The sequence below is a fragment of the Cornus florida genome, unplaced genomic scaffold (assembly GCF_030987335.1).
Source record: "Cornus florida cultivar Cherokee Brave unplaced genomic scaffold, ASM3098733v1 CherokeeBrave_3.0.0_Hap2_Chr09, whole genome shotgun sequence".
In the NCBI taxonomy this organism is placed as follows: Eukaryota; Viridiplantae; Streptophyta; class Magnoliopsida; order Cornales; family Cornaceae; genus Cornus; species Cornus florida.
In genome coordinates this window covers 61,680,013-61,696,252 of record NW_026775579.1, presented here as the reverse complement: position 1 = coordinate 61,696,252, position 16,240 = coordinate 61,680,013, and the positions used below count along the sequence as shown (strand labels likewise).

Below are 16,240 nucleotides of genomic sequence, written 5' to 3'. Positions count from 1 at the left end.
TTGCATTCAATTATTTAGTTTAATTTGCTCTCTAGTTTAATCAACCGACCAACTATTTGTTTGATCACTCGGCCTACTAACCCTAATAGTGATTCCACAAGCTAGTACGACAACTCAATCCCTTGGGACGATCCCTACTTGCCCTAACTATATTTTTAGTGAAGGTAGTAGTAGCTTTTATAAATGTAAAACTTGGCCCTCGTCTTAATACACACTCTTAAGCTATAGTGTAGTGTAACGACAACACACCCCACCAGAATCTATGTGGGATAAATAATATTTAGCAGTTGTTGACTTATTATAAAGCATTAACTTCTAATTTTACCTAAGTGTTAGTCTTCTATTACAAATTTAATTCCTTCTTTAATTCCCTCCATTTTCTTTTCTATAAATATATCTGCACTAACCGTTCGTCTTCTATTAGGAATTAAATTCCTTCTTTAATTATCTCCATTTTTTCTCCATAAATATTTGGGTTAATTCCACCTACACTCCCTGACGTTTGCCCATATTCCACTTACACCCCCTCTACGTTTCACTATTCCACCTACCTCCCTTGAGGTTTTGATTTGTGCAGCAAATTACCCCCTGCCCGTTAAGCAACTCATGGTGTGTGCTGATGTCAGCATCAACAAATTGATAAAAAGTCAATTTTGCCCTTCGAATGTCTAAAATGACATCTTTAACCTTATTCACCAATACGCAATTACAAAATTGCCCTTAATTTGTTAACTAAAGTGTACAAAAAATCATCAGCCTTGGCATCAAACTCGTTGTCCACCTCCGTCACTTTAGACTTCCTTTCTTTCACTGTTGCCATCCAGTTTCGACAAATATCCTCTTCTTCTAAATGCCCAAAAGCCGACTTCACACTCGCCGACTTCCTTATCTTCGCCGGCAACTTTGGTGGAACTGATGGTCATCCGTGAGTTGACTGTAAATCTCATCCATTGTCCGTAAATCGTCCCCAATTTTACCAATGATATGTTTCGGAACAAAATGGGTCTCTGTTTCTAAAGCTTATTGTTTTTAGCAAGGTTGTTAAAATCAGGGTTCTATCTAGAATCGTTTTGGATTCCGTAGAATCGGAATCGTAGAATCGGATCGTAAATCGAAAGATTCTACCAAATTAATAAAAATACAACTCAAACTAATTTTCTCAACAAAAATTATCTTCAAAATAAATAAAAATGAGCCAAAACACAAATATATATATATATATATATATATATATATATATATATATATATATTAATAAGTTCATATAAAATTATCAACAGATTCTTTTAAAATTTACAACAAATTCTTTTAAAATTTAATTTATTTATTCAGTTTTTGGAATGCTAGACAAATTTTATATAAATGTAAATATTACATTGGGCTTCAAAAACTTAAAATTTATAAAGCCCATTTGGCCCAGCTGTACAATAGAGCACAAGAATAGTATAAGGCCCAAGACCAATCTTTTTTAGGCAAGTCTGACCTAGGTCAGACTTGCCATCTCAAGAGAGCGTGTTTTGTTGACCATCTCACCTTCGTGAAAGTCCCTAGCGGTAGACAGAGAAAGCAAAATTCCCCTGTTGCAATTCCCTGCAGCAGCGGCAACTCCTCTAGTCTTTTTTAGGTAAGCCCTCCTCCTCCTCTACTTCTTCTTCACCAAAGCCCTAGCATTCTTTTTGCCCTCTGCATCTTATCTCTTCTCGGAGTTGTGCTGGAGGCCGCGAAAGAGAAGGAATTGTTGCATTGTGGTAATCGATTTAGGGTTTCTTCATAACTCTTAAACACAAAACAAGACCACAATCATGGATAATTCAGAATCATTGGGATCGTATAGAATCATACGATTCCATAATTCTACATACGATCCTGGTGATTCAACTCACGATTCTGCAGAAGCCACGATTTTTCTGTAATTCGGATCGATTTGGGCTGTTGGACTGCACGATTCTACTAGTCAGAATCGCAATTTTAACAACCATGGTTTTTAGGGCATTGAGGATACATAATCTTCAAACATGGTTACTTAGAGAGAGAGAGAGGAAAAAGTCAGAGAGGATTGTGGCTTCTGCAAATGGTTTTAGAGAGAGAAACAATACTAGAGAGATAAAAGGAGAGAGAGAGAGAAAAAAAAAAAAAAAAGAAAAAGAAAAAAACGTCAACATTAAAACATAAAACTTCATAAAAAAACAAAGTCAACGTGACAAAACTACATCTACTATGATAGGAAAGAAAAAGAAATAAAAAGAAGGTAAAAGTGTACAATCTGGCAATCCAAATATGTGCGCCTTCGATTCTTCGCCATTGACTTCCATTTCGGCAGTGGTGGTGGTGGAGGAGCCGACATCCACTTCGTTTTTCTTCACAGGAATGGAATCAGATTCTTGGGGTTGTGATGGTGATGGTTCGGATGGTGACGAAGTTATAAAGCTAGGCCAAATTCTTCTACAGAGCTCTGGCGTGTGTATGGCCATTTTGAATTGGGTTTCATCGAGGTAGGAATTGCTGCTCACCGGACTAAATTGGGTTTGGTCGAACTTAGTTCATTCTAGCTTTAAGAATGACTGAATCGCTAAACTGGGTTTCGTATGACTGAATCGCTGCTCGCCGGACTGAAAAAGGAGGAATCCTTAGTTCAGTCCAAATGCCGAACTTCAACGCCGTCGAATCTACAGCCGTGTAGTCACTGTCGTAACGCTGGACAATAACGAGGTAAGCTGGATCAAAGACGACTGCGGCAAAGTTCACAGCTACCTCGACCCAGTTCAGTTCGGAGATCCCAAGTCCGGTGGAGCTCAATTCAGCCGACGAAGTTTCGTTGCCGGCAACAATGAAGAAGAAAGGGAAAAAAAAAAAAAAGAAAAAAGAAATATATATATGTGTGTGTGTGTGTGTGTGTGAGAAAGAGAGAAAGAGTAGAGAAAGAGAGAAATTTAATGGTGTTAAGGGTGTTAAAACTAGTCCTTTCCTTTAAGTTATAAATTTTAATATATAATTCAAGGGTAAAACAGTAAAATTACACATTTTCGTTGGTAAATTAGATGGTGGTTACGGACAGGGAGTGTAGGTGGAATTATGAAACGTAGAGGGGGTGTGTGTGGAATATAGACAAACGTCAGGGGGTGTAGGTGAAATTAACCCTATTTCTATCTCTATTTTATCCGTGTAGCTTAAAAAGGTAAAAAATAATAATAATAAGAGACGATACCAAAAAGGTAAAGGGAATACAAATATATAGAGATGATTTTATTAACATTTAAGACTCCATTAACATCCATTCTCTCCAATACAATTTAATTTTATTAAGATGTTATACAAAGAATCTCAATAACCACTTTGGACTCAATTAACATTTACTTTCTGTAATACAATTTGATTTTATTAAAATTTTATAAGTAGGTATCATCACTAACAAGTAATCAAATATCTATCTGCAATTACATGAAGGTATCAGGTTGTGTGAGGAATATAGATGAGATGACTAGAGAAAAACTGAAGAGAGAATGAGAAAAAGAGAAGGAAAAAAAAACTCTTAGGGTATGTGAAGATAAGAAAGGAAAGTAAAAAAATGGAAGAGAGAGAAACTTAATAGTAGTAGTTATCACTTTAAATATTGTGACAAGGCATATTCATATAGACAGCCACATAGATTAGGTCACAGAAATCGGTTTATCTCTTCGGTGCAAGTATCATTTTCCATATATGTATTGTTGTGGATTATCTCTTTGTGTAAAAAGTAAACTTGTATTCCGTAACGAAGCTCAGAGCTCGGCTCGAATAACTCGTGAACAATTCCGAGCCGAGCTTGAACACTAGGAAGAGAGCTTGGCTCGAGCTCGAGTCGAGCTCAACCATCTTTAACTATACAGCCGAGCCGAGCTCGAACAGTCCACTACTCAGCTCGGCTCATTTACAGCCCTATTGTTTGGTAACGTAAATTTGTTGCAAGATTTTTTAGATCAAAAACATAAAAGCATATTTGGTAAAAAGTATAGCAAGTTTGAAAATTTAAATGGCTAGTTAAAAATGTCATTTAAATATTTTTTTTCTTTCTTGAATAGTACTTTTGCTACAGTGTGGAAGCAACCAAAAACATTATTTTTATGCTTTTGATTTTAATCTCTTTTTCTAAAGTGTTTGACATTACCAAACATGCTTTCTACTTTACCTTCACTACAGTACACTAGTAAAATATATATGTGTATATATATATATGTAAAAGCAATTGCTAAACAAACCCTTTATAGGGATTTTTGACAACAGTTTTTACTTCATGTTTTTTGCTTTTAGTAATGTATTGTAGCGAAAGTAAAGCCGAAAACATGTTGTTAATGTTTATTGTTAATTGAATAGTACCGAAGCACTTTCGAAAAAGAAACTAAAATCTGAAGCATAAAATGATAGTTTTGCCATTTAATTTTTCAAACTTGCTATACTTTTTACAAACATGCTTTTTATGTTTTTACTTTTAAAAATCTTGTAACAAATATACATTATAAAACAAGTTTTGAACTAGTGTTAAACACACTTTAAAGTAAAGACACTACTTCTATTTGTGGTCAAAGCAAACGTGGTTGCTATTAATAAGAATTTGTTCCAATTTCAATGATCATGATGTCTTATAAGAGAATAAACTATTGTTTAAACGCACTATAAAAAATTTCCTGATAAAATTTTTATATACGATAAACCCAAAAATCACGCGTGTAATCCCAATCATAAAAGGCACTAATATAATTAATATATTGATTTCCAAAAATAAATAAATAATTTATTGTTCTTTATGCAAATTATTATTTGTTAAAAAATCATAATATTATGAACAATTATGTTTTAATTATAATTTTAATTTTAGTATTATGAACAATTACATTTTAATATTATAAGTTTAAAACATAAATTAATTTTAAATCATACTATTAATAATAAGAGTAAAAAATAAAATTCACGAATCACATAGAAAAACTATATTCAACAGACAAAGAATTACAATCCTTCAACATAGCTTAGTCTAACCACGACGGCCTAACACTCCACTTCCTCAAAGCCACTAGCATTTTATTTTTAAAATATTGAACATGATAAAAGTTATAATTAAAATAATGCATGATAAAATATTGAACATGATTGAAGAAGGGAAATATTATTGTTGTTGGAATTTGAAGAGTAAAAGAGAAAAGAAATTAAGGAAAATTAGAGATATTTTTAGGAATTTAAAATTTTAGGGGGACATTTAGTGGAATTCCACAAATATATGCATATAAAAACAAAAAAAATAGATATTAGACTTGGCCTTCGGTCTAAACTCACTCCGACCTTTGCATAAAAAAATAAAAAATAATATGATGAGCGCTGAAAAGTGCGCATTTAAACCCCTTAAGGTAAGGTATTTTAGGACCTTTATCTATCTTATTTTCCCGTTTTATTCTAATTTTGTGTTATTGCCCTTTTCAGGTGCTTATCCCAAAAATAAGTCAATTCGGCCAAATAAGAGCATTAAAGGAGTTAACTCAAGTTGAATGGAAGAAAGGAGCAAAGTGGGAGCAAATTGAAGCAAAGTGTGGAAATTCAGCATATTCGATCGATCTCAGCATTTCTTCGATCGATCGAAAGTTCATCAATCTAAATAATTCAAGATGGATCCAAGCCCTTATCCTTATCCAAAAAAATCCAACAAGTTCGATCGATCCAATATTTCCCAGATCGATCGAAATGATTCAATCTTATCCACACCTACCACTTTTGTCTTCTTCCCAAAAATATCTCAGAGATTTGTCTTTATTCAAAAAGGCGCCACCAAGGAAGATCGATCTCTGCAGCATTCGATGGATCTCAGTCATGTTCGATCGATCTCAACACAATTCGATCGATCGAACTTCCTCAAGTCCAAAAAAAATAGATTACAGCTCATTAAAAGTTGGCTCATGGTGCAATCATTGGAGGGACCTTGATGTACGAGCCCAGACCATTGAGGTGACATTTGACCTACCTATATAAGGATTGAAAGCCACTTTTAGAGCATATACACATAGTAGATAGTTGTTATTCATAAAATTATATTTTTCATATCTTGGAGAGAAGGCTAGAGATTAGAGAGCTTTACACATCTTGAGAGTTCTTCCATTCTTGTAACGTTTCCATCAAGAAGGAGGTCATTCCTACCATAGAGATAGCCCTTGAGGGTTGGATGACTACTTCAATGAGTGGCTAGACATCTACTTGGGGCTAGAGTAGCCCCTAAGTTTGCTTCCTAGACTTAGTTCTTTGTATATTTTTGGGGATTTATTTATAACAATGTTTTGACCTTGGATTTATATATATATATTGTGGTTTCTACTTAATGTGTATGGATTAATGCTTTCAATTGATTATCTACTTCTAACCATACGTCTATGTGAGCTAGAATGGATGATTCATGTGCTTTTTTTTAGATTTAGTGAAATTTATGCATGTCTATGTGTATGGATGAAGTTAATCTAGCAGATGGTCAAAACATAGAGCTTAATTGAACACTCTTACAATTTATTTAATAGTTCACACTTGTTTCTTGATAGATTGTATCACAACTTTAGCTTACTTAGTTAAATTTCATGTCTTTAGTGTAGATGTAGTGTAGTTGTTTTAAATTCATAGATAGGTGGACAATCTACTCTTGTTCCTTGGTGTTCCATACCTATGAATGCATTTGGTGTATGTTTCTAGATAGTTGTGTATGCATAAATTGTGGTTTCATTGAATGAATTTTGGTCTCATTTGATAGGTTGTGCTTTCTATTTGATTTGGCTTGACAACCTATGCTTATTTTCCATCCATGCCTAGTTTCAATTAATGTCACACACATACACACAAGTTACAAGTCAATTTCCCCATTAATATACAATTGCTAGTGTCTAGTGAGTCAAGGTTAGTGGTGAGCTCTAGTACCCCAAGTCTTTCCCTCTATATCTTTCTCTACTTTATTAATCATTGAATTTTGTTTACTTTAATTTTAATTGCATAATAGTTTAATCAATCAATCCAACCAATCTTTGATCACTCGACTTACTAACCCTATATATTGTTTCCATTGCATCGGTACCCACGATCCCTTGGGACGATCCCTACTCACCATAGCTATATTTTTAGTTAGAGGTAGTGGTGGCTTTTACAAATTTAAAACTTGGCCACATTGTACACTCACACTCTTAGTTTATATCTTTGCAAACTTTTGGTGTAACCGACGGCTTTTGAACCACCAAGTTTTTGGTGTCGTTGCTGGGGATCTAATTGGCAACGCCGTGTTTTGGAAGCAAATAGGAATTAGTACTCTTTTGATTGTGTCCTTTCTTTATTTTTTTCTTAGTTACTTATTGTGTTTGTTCTTGATTGACTAGGTACATTGAGTGAAGGAAACCAAGCAAAGGAGAATTAAAGAGCAAGGAAGCCAAGTGGAGCTAAGCAAGGTAAAAATGACTAAAAATCTAAAAAAATTGCAAAGCAAGGCTAGAAAGTTGAAAAATATTTTGAAGTTGCTTAAGGACCCCTTGTGAGATCATTCTAACTCAAGTTCTAGTTAAATCGTCGGCCTGCGTAGAGGCTTGTTTTTCATTTCTTAGATAAATTGTGAGCCTGCGTGGAGACAATTTACTTTTCTTTGCATGTTGTTCAAGCATGGGAGTATGGGATCATTCTATGTGAAGATTTGTTGATTTGTTGTGGGGGCGAAGTGTTTGTTACTTGCTTATTTCTTGTTATTGTCATTGCTAGTGCATGCATGGTCGTAGGTTATTAAATCATACTCTTGTCCCTCTTAATTTTCATCTTGAATCGGTTGTTTGTAATCCTAGGGGAAGAGGTAGTTCTTATCACTCCATTTCATCAATGGAGGAGCAAAATAATGACCATATGGAGGACCTTGGTTACATAGACCAACAAGGCATCCTCCACCTTAATGTGCATCATGACAAAATCGAAATACCCTTAGGCATGGCTAGACCATTCATTCCACCACAACAACAAGGCCAAATTCCATTGGGAATGCCTCAACAAATCTTTACTCTACAACCTCCTACGGTTCAAGCTAATCCAGGTGTTCGTGTAGCACCACCAATTGTGAATCCTCCCATTGCTTTAAGAGACCATTATGTGCCTAATGAATATAATGCACCCACTCCCATTCAATTGCCCCCATTTAGAGCATATCACTATGAAATCAAACCACAAACTATTCAAATGCTTCCTAACTATCATGGACTTCCAAGTGAAGAACCTTATAAGCATTTGGATAAGTTTCTTGAAGTGTGTTCCATCGTGAAATACACGGACATGCTGGAAGAAGTGTTAAGACTTAAACTTTTTCCTTTCACCCTCAAAGATAAGGCAAAATACTGATTCAACAATCTTAGGCCTTTTTCGATAACCTCTTGGGTGGAAATGCAACAAGAGTTCTTGAAAAAGTACTACCCGGTTTCGAAGACCAATGCCATGAGAACTTCCATTCACGAATTTTCTCAAGGGGATGGGGAAATGTTTCATGAGGCATGGGAAAGATTCAATGACTTGCTTAGGAAGTGCCCACATCATGAAATACCTAAGTGGCAATTAGTTCAATATTTCTTTGAAAGTTTACCAAATAATCACAAGGGTATGGTTGATGCATCTATGGGTGGTTCTTATCTTGATAAGCATGAAAATGATGTGTGGCAATTGTATGAAAGTATAAGTGAAAATTCCATGCATAGATCTCTGTCTTCTAAAAATAGTAGAAATCTAGGTGGAAGGAAGAATGTTGGCTTGTATCAAGTTGACAACTCCAATGACATAGCCGCCGAGATGAAATCTTTATCTCAAATGTTTGATCAATTTTTAATCAACCAAACTTCGGTGAATCAAATGTCTTCCTCCCCTAATCATGTTCATCATTATGCATCTAATGAATCATGTATGACTTATTCTAGTGTGTTACATTTTACTTCCAATTGTCCCCTTGGACATGTGCAAAATGACAATCATGAGCAAGCAAATGCCAATTTTGCTAACCAAGGGAATAATCCCTATGGCAATCATTATAATCCAAGTTGGAGGAACCATATGAACTTTTCTTGGAAAAGCCAAGGGGAAGGCTCAAACCCTACCCAAGGTGGTTTTCAAGGAAAGTATGTTCCGCCTCTAATGCAAAGCCAAGGTTCCCAAGGTTTTAGATCATCATCATTTCAATCACATGGAAACCAATTCTCTAATTCTCATTTCCCAAATCAATTTTTTTCTCAAGGAAACTCTAAAAGTCCCGCTTTTGAAGAGAAAGTTTTGACCGCTTTAGGCGCTCTAGAGGCGAACACTCAATTGCTTCATTCTCACTCTCAATCCATTGTTAAGTTAGAAACCCAAGTAGGGCAAATAGCTAGTACTTGAAATGATAGAGAGAAAGGGAAAATGCCTTTGAATGCCCCACCAAAGCAACAATGTATTGTGGAGACTCATTCCTTATTGGAAGGTCCCACAATTGAGCATGTCAATGCGGTGACAACCTTGAGAAGTGGGAAGATTGTGGACAACAAGGTAGGTATGTCCAATGAAGAGAGTGAACCGGTGCAACCAAAAGTTGACACCCGTCCCGTTTCACATTTTATTCCTCCTTCATTGCATGTGCATGATCATCATATTGAGAAAGCATTGAAAAATGATTTGAAAGATGAATCAAAGCATGATTTGAAAAAGGACTTGAAAAAATCTTGTGTTGATGATGTTTCAAAGAAAAATTTTGAAAAAGCTTTTTAGCCAAGAGCTCCATTTCCGGATGCCTTAAAAAGATCCATTTATCTTGATAAACAAAAGACCAAGACCAATGAAATCATTGAAATGTTTAGGCAAGTGAAGATTAATCTTCCACTTTTGGATGTAATTAAGCAAATTTTGGCTTATGCCAAGTTCTTAAAAGATCTTTGCACTCAAAAGAGAAAGAACAAAAGCCAAGCACCAAGAAAAGTGGTCTTGACCGAGCAAGTGAGCTTTATTTTACAACATAAAACTCTCCCAAAGTTCAAAGACCCCGGTTCACCCACTACCTCTTACATCATTGGTGACCATATCATCAATCGGGCTATCTTAGACTTAGGAGTAAGTGTTAACCTTCTTCCATACTCGGTATATGTCAAATTAGGCTTAGGAGACTTGAAACCGACGTTGGTAGTTTTACAACTTGCCGACCGATCAATCAAAAAGCCTAGGGGTATCATTAAGGATGTTTTGATTAAAATTGAAAAGTTCTTTTTCCCGGTTGATTTCGTTGTCATAGATACGGAATCGGTTCCAAATCCTAAGAACCAAATTCCCGTTATCCTTGGCCATCTTTTCTTGGCAACTTCAAATGCCAACATCAATTGTAGGATGGGGGTAATGAAAATCTCATTTGGGCATATGAAAGTGAAGTTGAACATTTTTAATCCAACCCCGAATTCAATGGACCAACATGAAGAAGTGTGTGTTGTAGAGGAGTGTGTCAACCATGAATTTGATGAAGTTAAGTCTTTACTTGATGTTGAACATTTCCATGGTTTGTCTACCAACTTGAAAGCAAGGAAAGTTGCATTGAATTCAAGTATTCCAAGGGCATGGAAGCCTAAGAGTTGTTTTGACCAAGGACCGTCAATGTCGTTTGAATCGAATCCAATAAGTTCTTTAGGGAGTAATTTGTTGGGTGGGATTCAAAAATCCATTCACCCCATCAAAGAGGGGTTGCATAACAAGATATTTGATCCGGGCTAAAAGAGCCCAACGTCTTACTAGAGACATTAAAGACTAGTAAATGCTTCGTATGGTTTACAACCCTATTCCTCCCTCATTTCCATTTTGCATTTCATTTTCTTGCGTCGTCTAGATATGTTTTGGGGTTTATACTCATTGATAGGAACTATGAATGAGTATGCATGCACTTTTATTCTGAAAATAGACATTTTGTACCTGTTTGATCGATCTCAAAAGAAGTTCGATCAATCGAACATCCCTTCTTGCATCCAATCATCCCTCTGTTCCATCGATCAAAATTTTCCTGCATAAATCAGTTCTCTGTGTATCGATTGAAAATTTCTTTAGATCGATCTGAAAGTTCCTAGATCGATCCAACTTTTTCTCAGATCGATCTTCACTCCACACTTAGAAAATTTTTTGAGATCCATGAAAAAGGCCTCTCTGTGCATCGTTCAAACTTTTCTGCAAGTTTTCACCTGTTCGATCGATCGAAGTATCTTTCAGATCGATCTTACATTGATCGATCTGTACCCCCCTTTTGTTGACTTTGATTTGACTTTTGAACTTTAATTTAATAAAAATCCAAAAAAAAAAAAATATTTTGAATGTTTAGTTTATTTTATTCTCAAAAACTTCATAAATATTTTTAATTTTAGGAAATTTTTCAAAAATCTAAAAATAATTTTATTTTATTTTTATCTTTATTTTTATTTTTATTTTTATCTTTCTAAAAAAAAAAAAAAAATCAATAATAGTTAGTCATTTCGAAGCATAGATCGATCTGTGTTCTTTCAAGATTGATTTATGTTCAATCGATCTGAGATTTTTCCAGATCGATCGAACTTGTCGGGACCAGTTTTTAAAATAAAACCCTAGGGCCATTTTGATCGATTTGTAAATCGATCTCAGACCCTCATCCCTCGCCGCTGCAACACCCATCCCTCTCAGCTCCGGCGAACTCTTCAGCAAGCTTCCCGAGCCTCGAATCTCTCTCCCTCGTCTCAGATCTCGTCTATCTCTCTCCCGATCCACTTCTCTCCTCGGATTAGGTAAGTTTGTGTTTCCATTTCCATTTTCGAGCTTCAACTTACATGCTTGTGATGCTTCCATACTAGATCTGAGCTTCCCATAATTGATTTTTGCGATTTTTGACTTAATGAAGCATGTATATATGTGTGTATATATATGTATATAGATGTGTGTATAAATTTGATTCCGAATGTGATTTTGAGTTGACAAGTGACCCATACTGTGTTATTGTTGTGTGAGAGAGCCCCACAAGCTTGCTTGGGTGCAACAGAGTTCGATCGATCTCTGTTTTTCTCAGATCGATCTTAGGGAGATCGATCTCACTTAAATCCAAATCGATCCAACTTGGATCGATCTCATCTTTTTCAGATCGATCGAACATCACAGATTTGCCTATACACTTCACACACCATCTTTTGTGTTCCATACTACCTTATTTATGCTCAATGCTTGTGTTTTTCATATTGTATGCATTCTATACTTGTACTGTTTAGTATGTTACACTTGGTCACTATTTATTTGGCTGCGTCATCACTTGCATAGATTCATGATTAATATTCTGTGTTGTCTATCTTATTTGACATACATGTTTCTATATACTGTGTTTTAACTCTTTATACCAGTACTAACTTATTTTGCAAGTGTTTTTCTTTTTATTTTGCAGGCCATGGCTAGGGTAAAAACTATTGCCCATAGGCATTATCCACACCGAGTGAGGCGGCGAGTAGAGGAGCAGGCAGGCCCATCTCATGTTCAGGTCCCTATTCCGGAGCCAGCTCCAGAGCAGGTTGATGAGGCTAAGCAGCCTGAGCAGTTAGAGCAACTAGAGGCAGATCCAGTTCAGTCCCCATCAGCCAACTCGAGACTACAATCTTCAGCTTCAGCATCATCTTCTTTAACTGAGGCTGCGCATATACCTTCTCCCTCACGGCCAGGCCAAGACCGCGACAGACATACCAGGAGATACTCACGCCTTGAGGTGGCATATGAGTCAGTATTCGACATTGTCTTCTTCTCCCAGTATCTCCTTACCCGGTCTGCCTACGATGATATTGACTGGAGGGGTATTTCAGCTATTTTGGCCCCAGTCACCTATCCAGTTTACCCGCGACTTGTTCGGTTGTTCTACCAGAACCTCCGTCAGCCCCGAGTAACCTGTCAGAGCTGTACACTATTATTGAATGCCACCCCATCCGGATCACGATTGATATTCTTGCCAGAGCCTCTCGATGCCCGCATGTCTGCCCTCCTAATGTTCATTATCCTCTCTTGGAGTGGAGGCATTCTTACGCAGACATAGCCGTGGCACTGACCGGCCACTATGAAGATGGTGAGACTTTCACCACCCAGACTTATCTGCCCGATGACCTTTGGTTCTACGATTCGGTACTCTTCCGAAACGAATTTATGGCGGGCCATAAGATCCAGAGCCGTTCAGACTTTCTCGTTGCTTTATATGCATTCTATACAGGCCACTGGGTATCCATGTCGGCACTCTACTGGAATGTCATGATAAGGCTATATTCGACCTACATTAACAAGGCCAAGCCCAAACGGGCCACTTTCCTACCATTTGGCTAACTTATCACTCAGATCCTACGGGATCAGCGCTATCCCTTCCACCCAGACAAATACCCAGAGACAGGAGCTTGCCACTATGGCAAGAAGAAGTGGAATAAGAGCTACAATGCTCTTATCAAGAGACTGGTGGAGGACGCTGTTCTAGCAACTGAGGAGCTGGAGGAGGAGGAGATGGCAGCAGCAGCAGAGCCAACAGCAGACGATCCAGCAGTCGCACCGGTGGCTGCAGTATATATGGCCATTGACTTAGAGCAGAAGCCTCCAGCAGAGGAACTACCACATCACTCTTCAGCGGGGTCACCATTACATTTCCCAAAGCAGGCTCAAGATGCACATTATTTTCCTGATCCAGTCATACCTGAGGCTCCAGCACTGACACCCGGCTTTAGAGAGTATATCTAGGCCTTAGAGGACGCAGTTGTCTTTCTTCGGTCAGATGTGGCATCTCTCCACTCCGATGTCTTAGCTGCACTGCAGGGCATATCCAGATATATCAGGGGATCATGCCCCACTCGCCCTACCTCAGCTGCCTGATCTCTATTCCTTTCTTTTATCATGTTATATATCTATGATACATTCCTGCTATTTTGATACAGTTATATTATTTTTGCGGCCAGTCTGTCGGCCCTATTACTGTGATGTACCATATACTATTTTTAGTTTCCTATTTTATGCATGATCTTTTGGATGTCATATTCTACTATTGATATATCTGTCTGTGACTGACTCCATTATCAGGTGCATCCCAGTGACTTCAGTGAAAGAGTGCTGTCCGAATTTTTCAGGACCACCCTTTTTTCTCTTTCATTAGTGCATTTGTTATCCTATTTACACTTGTATGTCCACTGTGCACCATTATTATCCCCTTTGTTATCTGATTAGCTTTTTTCCCAGTGCCACCTTTTCAGGACCACAGTTTATCCCAAGTTTGGAGGGGTTATATCACCCACTTTGGATACTTCTGTCCCGGCCATTCTTTGCCATAACCACACTGGTATACTCTTTCCTTTGTTCTTTTTGCACATTGAGGACACTGTGCCATTTAAGCTTGGGGGTAATGGGTATTGTTACAGTATTTGCTTTCAATTCAAAATTTTGAGCATGACTTGTGTATTTGAAGGATTTTCTATGATTGGTCCATGACTAACTATGATTTTGATCTTTTGAGGATTATATTGTTTAAAATTTAAAAATTGCTTAACTTGAGAGTCCAATACTCCTTGTATGCCTTATGGATGTCATTTAGGAGTAAATTTTTTTGAAAGATTGATATCTTGCTTGCACTTGTGGTCTACATCATCCTGATTTTGTGATTATTTTGAGATTCACTCTAAGATTCTACACTAGTACAGGCGCACACTAGCATTCATTTGTGGGGTACATGCTTTGTTGATTATTGAATTGGTTATATCCCAATTGGGTTAGTAGTGCATTGAAAGCTTTCATTTTGATAAAAGTGGATAACAAACCCTTTTCATTGAGTAGCCGGGATTCTAACCTCATCAAGCATTGAATTTTTCGTGCCGAAAGGTGGAGGGCCCAAACTCTAGGTTAATAATTGAACTTCGAAAAAAAAAAAAAAAAGTTACAAAAACAATAAAAAAAGTGAGGACTTCTCCCAAAAGGGGAGAAGTGGAAAATGATTAGATAAATGTTGTTTTGATTTGTAGCCTAGTTGATTTGAGCTTGTAAGTCATTAGGGGTGTTTCAACACCTAGTACCCTAAAGCCGTCTGTTTTGGGAGTCATTGACCTAACACTCGACCTCATGGATCGCTAGAAAGCTTAATAGATCAACACATTACACCATGCTTCCATCTTTGATCCTTAGGATAGAAAAAAAAAAAAAAAAATCGAGTGAAAAGAATAAACGCACCTAGAACAATAAAGCTTTAATAAAATGTTCACTCTTTATCTTAATGATCGGTACTAGATTTGTGTGCTAGTTTGAGGATAAGGATATGATCATTTTTTTAGTTGGCTAAGATAGCAACATATTTGATGCCGGTCTACTCAAAAAGGATTTTAGAGTTGTTTTGATTTGCATAATCATTTTCTTGATGTGTGGAGGACCATACTTGCTTACTTGGTGTTGAAATTTTGGGAGATTGCTTGGAAATGGTTGAAAAATTGCATACTTAAGGTAGTTTTCTCCCAGTACTTGTTTGCAATATTGGTGCCTCTTTTGAAAGAATGAGCTTAATGTTTGTGGGTATCATTTCTGGAAACCCTCACGAGACTTCACTCGTCCACTAGGGGTAACCTAGGGGTTTAAAAGGCTTGTTACATCTGCTAAATGCAATCGTGTTACCTACGAAAGTGGTGTTATCCATTTGTTGCTTTCTAGTTTATAGTTGTATAGTTGTTCATTTCATTCCTTTACCTTTAGTTCATTGCTAGGGACTAGCAATATTTAAGTTTGGGGGTGTGATGGGCGCTGAAAAGTGCGCATTTAAACCCCTTAAGCTAAGGTATTCTAGGACCTTTATCTATCTTATTTCCCTATTTTCTTCTAATTTCGTGTTATTGCCCTTTTCAGGTGCTTATCCCAAAAATAAGTCAATTCGGCCAAATAAGAGCATTAAAGAAGTTAACTCAAGCTGAATGAAAGAAAGAAGCAAAGTGGAAGCAAATTGAAGCAAAGTGCGGAAATTCAGCATGTTCGATCGATCTCAGCATTTCTTTGATCGATCGAAAGTTCATCGATCTAAATAATTCAAGATGGATCCAAGCCCTTGTCCTTATCCAAAAAAATCCAACAAGTTCGATCGATCCAATATTTCCCAGATCGATCGAAATGATTTGATCTTATCCACACCTACCACCAACCTACCACTTTTGTCTTCTTCCCAAAAATATCTCAGAGATTTGTCTTTATTCAAAAAGGCGTCGCCAAGGAAGATCGATCT

The 16,240-nt window shown here is 36.9% G+C and overlaps 1 pseudogene; it reads right to left on the bottom strand.

The window, feature by feature from the left end:
- Positions 1-8,466: 8,466 nt before the first annotated feature.
- Positions 8,467-8,564, bottom strand: LOC132275619 (small nucleolar RNA R71; annotated as a pseudogene).
- Positions 8,565-16,240: the final 7,676 nt, after the last annotated feature.